Source organism: Ictidomys tridecemlineatus, chromosome 3, assembly GCF_052094955.1.
Source record: "Ictidomys tridecemlineatus isolate mIctTri1 chromosome 3, mIctTri1.hap1, whole genome shotgun sequence".
Classification (NCBI taxonomy): Eukaryota; Metazoa; Chordata; class Mammalia; order Rodentia; family Sciuridae; genus Ictidomys; species Ictidomys tridecemlineatus.
Genome location: NC_135479.1, coordinates 63,748,815 through 63,755,030, shown reverse-complemented (window position 1 = coordinate 63,755,030; position 6,216 = coordinate 63,748,815). Strand labels below are relative to the sequence as shown.

At 57.5% G+C, this 6,216-nt stretch overlaps 1 long non-coding RNA gene across 1 annotated transcript; it reads left to right on the top strand.

The window, feature by feature from the left end:
- Positions 1–855: 855 nt before the first annotated feature.
- LOC144376204 (uncharacterized) lies at positions 856–2,962 on the top strand. The gene is made up of 2 exons (XR_013436422.1): positions 856–1,066; positions 2,658–2,962. It is a non-coding gene; the product is annotated as an uncharacterized LOC144376204 (long non-coding RNA).
- Positions 2,963–6,216: the final 3,254 nt, after the last annotated feature.

Here is a 6,216-nt window from a genome sequence, read left to right as displayed (position 1 = left end):
GGCCTTTCTATTAGTTTGGTTCGACAATAAGACATTTCTTACTGCTCCTTCCTCCTTTCCTCTTTTTAATCCCCCAAATTTAGCATAAGAAGTTGATACAACTTTTTTTTTTTTTTTGGTAGGGGCAGAGGGTACTAGGGATTGAACCCAGGGTCGCTTAACCACTGGAGCAACCTCTCCAACCTTTTATTTATTTATTTTTGTTTTGAGACAGGGTCTGGCTAAGTTGCTTAGGGATCTTGCTAAATTGCCGAGGCTGGCCTCGAACTTGCCGTCCTCCTGCCTCAGCCTCCTGAGTCCCTGGAAATACAGGCATGTGCCACCGTGCCCAGCCCAGCCCTATATTTTTTTTATAAGCAACTTGAATCAAAACCACCGTGGGCATAGCTTCTGGTGCTGCTGGCTGCCAGGGACCCATGTCTCTTCTTGAGTTGGACACCATGCATGGCAGTGTTCACCGTGATGCTGTTCCCACATCTCATGTCAAGCGTGAGACCACCACTAAGAAGGAGGCCGTGCAGGGGCCGTGGGGCACAGACAAAGGGCACCAAGCCCAGGCACAGCTTTTCAGAGCAGGTGGGTGCTGATGTGTAGGAGAGAAGATGCTGCTCACCCCACGAGCCTGGTGCAGGGTGGAGGGGACCCTCTCCAGGGCTCCACATGCCCCGTTGGGGCTCAGAGGCCAGAAGACGGTCCAGGCGAGAGGTGAGGCTACAGGGAAGAGAAAAAGGCAGCGTTGGAGCTGAGTCCCCAAACTGACTTCTGCGTCCCCCCAGAACCTGCGGTGAGACCCATCGGGGCTTCTCCGATTTCACCAGCAGGTGGCGCCCCCCGCTCACACTCGGGACCTGGCTCCTCGCCCAGGCGCTGGGTCAGGCTGCGGGAGCCGGGAGGTGGCACAAGCCCTAGGCTTGTCACCTCCGGGGACAGGGTGCCAAGGGACCCCAGCTGGGGGGGGCGGCTTCAGTATCTTCCTGATGAGGCCTCGCTCTTCTGCTTTGCCTCTGGAGGAGACGAGATGCGATGCACTTCGTTCTCTCTGCACGGAGAGTCCTTGTCGTGAGAGGTAGGGAGGTGTCACAAGACCCAGGGCTCTGACCCCTGCAGGGACAGGGCCCATCGCGCCCCTTCCCCATCCAGGTCACCGTGGGAGGGGTGGGAATGGCCCCCACTCTGGCCTGTCATGACCCCCTCGTTGACACTTGGAAAAGCAACCCTGGGGACATGCTGGGTGGCTTTTTTAACGTCAGTCTGGCAGGGGACAGGAATCACGGACCCGCCTGGCAGAGGGCGAGTCCCCCTGGGCTTATACCAGTCGCCATCTGCTGACCTGGCCACCCGCAGCCTGAGGGCCTGGCTCCTCCTGCCCGGAGGCGGGGACCTGGCCAGTGTCCCCAGGCTGCTGGTTGGGCGCCAAGAGCCAACACCCACTCCTAAGGACTCACTGGCTGGTTTGTTCCCCCGCCAGACTCTTCCAGGGCTCTGAAGGACAGTCCTCAGAGGGGGGTGGTGGGCGGTGGAGGGGGGGCAGGGAGGTGCCTGTCCTGTGAGTTGACCGTTTTGACCATTTCCAGAATTCTCTCCTCCCCAGACCAAGGTCCCTACTAAATACCAACGCCCCCGTCCCTCCCCCAGCCCCCCGCAACCACCAGCTACTTTCTGTCTCCATGACCCTGACTCCCTTAGGTACCTCTTTTTTTTTGGGGGGGTGACCTAGCAGGGATTGAACTCAGGGGCACTCCCCAGCCCTATTTGGCATTTTGTTTAGAGACAGGGTCTCACGGAGTTGCTCAGCGCCTCGCTTTTGCTGAGGCTGGCTTTGAACTCGAGATCCTCCTGCCTCAGCCTCCTGAGCCGCTGGGATCACAGGCATGCACCACCGTACCTGGCACCCTAGGTACCTCTTAAGCGTGAAATCACACCGTATTTGTTCGCTTGTTTCACTCAACCGAACGTCAGAATCGCATTCCTTTGTATTGATGAGCAGTGGCCCGTCTTATGGATGAGCCACATTTTGTGCATCTGCTCACCTGTGGATGCACACCCTTGGTTACTGTGAACAGCACCTCTATGATGCAATTATCTCCTTCAGAACCGGCTTTCCATTCTTTGGGGACATGTACCCCCCCAAAGCAGGACTCTGGATCCCATGGCAAATCTTTCCTGAACTTTCTGCAAACCCTCCACACTGTTTTCCACAGCACCATCGCCCATTCCCACCAACAGTACACCAGGGGTCCCATTTCCCCACCTCTATGCCAACACTTGCTGTTTTCTGTTTTGGGGGGATTTTGTTTTTGTCTTGACAGGAGCTATTCTAACGTGAGATGGTGTCTCCGGGGGTTTGAAGCACCCAGGATGCCACACTGGTGCTGGGTACTTAGAAAGTCATTGCAGGGCAAGAGGAGGGACGCACCCAGGGCTGGACTTGTGGACGCCTCTGCCCAGCTGACCTGCCAAGGGAGCCGCCTCCCCACCTCACCAGCAGGTGGCAGTAGAGACACCACACGGCCACAGGGCTCAGGGGCGTGGCCTCTGCCCCCCCCCCCCCTGGGTACTGAGACCAGGGCTTTAGGAAATCCCACATCCTGAGACCCAGTGGGAGGATGCAGCCCAGTCCCAGGCCGCAGGTGGTCCCATCCTCTCTCTGTCCCCAGGTGCTCACTGGTGGATGTTGACCCACATCCCGGATCGAGCTGCAAGGGATCCTGGTGGATGCAGCCTTTGCAGGTCAGGAAGGTTCAGAGCCCAAATGCAGGGCCACACACCAGCATCCGATCAGCAAGTACCAAGGACATGGCGTGGTTTCAATATCTCCTAGATATAAAATGCCCCTTTCTTGCACTCCTGCCCAAATTCCACCAACTGGGGAGACCGAGGTGGGAGGTTTGCAAGTTTCAGCCCAGCCTGGGCAAACTTAGCAAGACCCTGTCTCAAAATAAAAATTGAAAGAGCTGGGGAATGTAACTCTTAGTGGTAGAGCCTCCCCCCCGCTACACCCCTGGTCTCCATTCCCAATACAAAGCTCTATTCACCGTCAGGACGACCCAAACATCCGTCAACAGAGCGCATCCACAGATGACGCAGTGTTTTCACGCCATGGAATATTATGCGGCCGAGAAAAACAAGCTGACTACCCCAGGCACCGACATGCACCAATCTCCCAGATAAAACTGTTTGACCAAAGAAGCCAGAGACAAAGGAGGAGTGCATTCCATGTCCTTCCATTTACGGAGAGCTCAGAAAGAAGCAGAGTCCACGGACAGTTAAAAAGGGCGGGTGGGGAAATCTTGGCGGGCAGAGGGGACCCAGGAGCCTTCTGGAGGCTGAACGGGCTCCGTAGATGGGTCGGGAGGCGGGCGTGGGTGTGCCTGTGTGGAAAAGGGGATCAAGCTGTATATATTCCACTTTTTTTTTTTAATCTCTGGCCATGGGTTCTCAAGTATCTGCAGGAAGCGTGGGCCACCACCCCCACCCCCAGTGGAACAAACCCACTTCTAGAGAGTTCCACGTGAGCCCGGGGCTTGCCATGTGAGCTCTAAAAGCAGAGCCAGGCGGAGAGTCGTCAGATGCACACCCCCTGCCTCCTCTGGCCGCCAGCGGAGCCTGCAGCCCTTGTTGGAAGGAGGCTTCTGCCACGGAGCCACCTACACCTGTCACTCTTCTTTCCCAAAATTCCACCCCCAGGGATTTTGTTTCTCCCTCCCCAAAAAAGACAGAGATTTCTTTCACCTTGAAGCCTCAGCATTTTTAAAATCCTTAAAACCAGGCCCACGTCCCCTTTATGTAACTGCGTTTCCTGTGACACATTGAAACGTTCCAAGGCTGCCTGGCGCGTGCCTCCAGGGGGCAGGGGGACATCTGTGCTTGGAGGTGGGGAGGAGAAAGAAGACCCTCAGGGGATACAGCTGGTGGGATACCCAGCATGACTTCCACGGCCACAGAGTAGCTGTGTGACCTCAGGCAGTTGCTAAGCCTCTCTGGGCCTCCTGGGTCGGAAAGCCTCCCTGTGAAGGAAGGGGGCCCAGGCTGGGCCTGTCCTGTGCTGAGCCCGCGTGCGGGAAGCCCGGGCGTCCACGGGGAAGTCCTGACACATCCCGCTGCCCAGCGGAGGAGGCTGAGACGAGTGCTCCACGCCACACAGAACCAGGGGCCAGAGGTGGGGACTTGGAGCCTCGGGGGCCCATGTTGGAAGTGTCCCCGGCATTGGAAGGTGAGAAGAAAACAGGCTCAGCAAGGGACAGGCGCCAGTCAGCCAGGCCCTGGGGCAAAACACCCAGTCATCCCAGCAACCGTGGAGGCCGAAGTCAGGAGGACCGCAAGTTGGAGGCCAGCCTCGGCCAGTTGGTGAAATCGTGTCTCGAAATAAAGACAGACTGGGAAGGCAGCTCGGTCGCTGACGGGCTCCTGAGGTCAGCTGCCTGCACCCGGCAGATAAACCAGGAGCCGGGGGCGGGGACACACCTGCGACCCCAGCGACTCGGGAGGCCGAGGCAGGAGGATCCAAAGTCAGCCTCAGCAACTTTGCAAGATCCTGACTCAAAATAATAAAATGAATAGGGCTGAGGAATACGGCTCAGCGGTCGAGTGGCGCGAGTGTCCCCGGACCCCCTACCAGACCCCTGTGGGGCCCTCCGCACCCCCACCCCACTGCCTGCCCCCCACAGGGCACACAGGGCTCCGTGAGCTCCTGGGTCACGGGCAGAGAGGACAAGAGAGCCACACGACAGGATTCCCAGGCCCTGGGGCGGCTCCAGACACAGGGCCCCAGACACCAACTTGGAGGGGACACCAGCCCCCGTGACGTGACCTTGGTGAGAAAGCAGTGCCGGGGCATGGTTTGGAGCCGAGGGCCAGCATGGCCGCCAGCGCCCTCTACCCGGGCAGCTGGCCTCCGTTCTCTGACGAGGCAGGTGGCATCATGGTGGCACCCACCTCGTCGGGTGGGGTGGGGTGGGGCTGAATGAGATGTCCCCCTCTCGTTCTAAAGACGAGCAGACCAAGGCCCAGAGAGGTTCGTTAACTTGCCCAAAGTTGCACAGCCGAGAAAGGATCAAACATGCATTCAATGAACCCACCGGGTGCCGGGCATGGTGGAGCACGCCTTTGATCCTAGAGGTGTCTGTGTGGGGGGCGGTTCTCCGGACACCGAGGCAGGACACCGCAAGTTTGAGGCCAGCCTGGTGCAATTTAGCAAGACCTCATCTTGGAAGTGAAATAAAAAGGTCTTGGGATGTGGCTCCGTGGTAGAGCAGCTGTGGGTTCAACTCCCAGTACCCACCCCTCCCAAAAAATAGAAAGATATCCAGCACAGCTGCCCGGCTCTGGGGTTCAGCCCACCTTGGACAAACTCGGGCCACAGAAAGCCTGTTTCGTCATGGAGCGGGGACTGTCCCAGGGAACGTGCTTCTGAACACCGTCTCCTGTGGGTGCAGCTTCTACACCATCATAAAGTGAAAAAACCCCCAAAACCCTAACTTGAGCCACCGTGAGTTCAGGACTCTCCGTACGTGACTCAGTGGAGGCTGGAGACGCTGCAGGGGACCTGGGAGTCCGTCTCCTCCCTGGGCCCGGTGGACCTCCCAGCCTATTTTAACTGGTGATCCACACAGAAAGGGCTCTTGTGCCCCTTTCAAGGGGACATGGCACCTCTGTGGGGTGCAGTGGGAGGTGACACCCTGATAAATCCACTGCGCACTGAAGAGAGGGTCAGTCGGAAGCACTCTACGGTGCTTTGCCTGGCTGTATAGTATTCTATCTATGAACATTCCACCTGTCCCCTGGGGTCACCCAGGTGTGCTCACACTGCGAGACTCACTGAGCTGTGTCAGGAAGATGTGTGCCCATTTCTGCACGTCGGAAACTTCAATGAAATTGGCACTCAGGGACTCAGTGGTGGGACCCATCAAGGGGACACAGCGTCAGAAGAGCCTGGTAGATTCTCCTCTACTTACGATGGGGGTGACACCCTGACAAACCCGCTGCACACTGAAAATTCGGTCAGTCAGAAGCACTCCACAGTGCTTTGCCTGGCTGTATAGTATTCCATATAAGAATCCACCTCCCCTGCCCAACAGCACAGCGAAGCAACGTGGCGCATGGCAGAGTGACAGCTGCTTTCCCTCATGATCACCGACCGAGTGGAGAGACAGACCAAAAAACCCTAGCCCAGGGAAAAAACCCAAATCCTGAATTTGGGGGACAGTCATGCCTAAT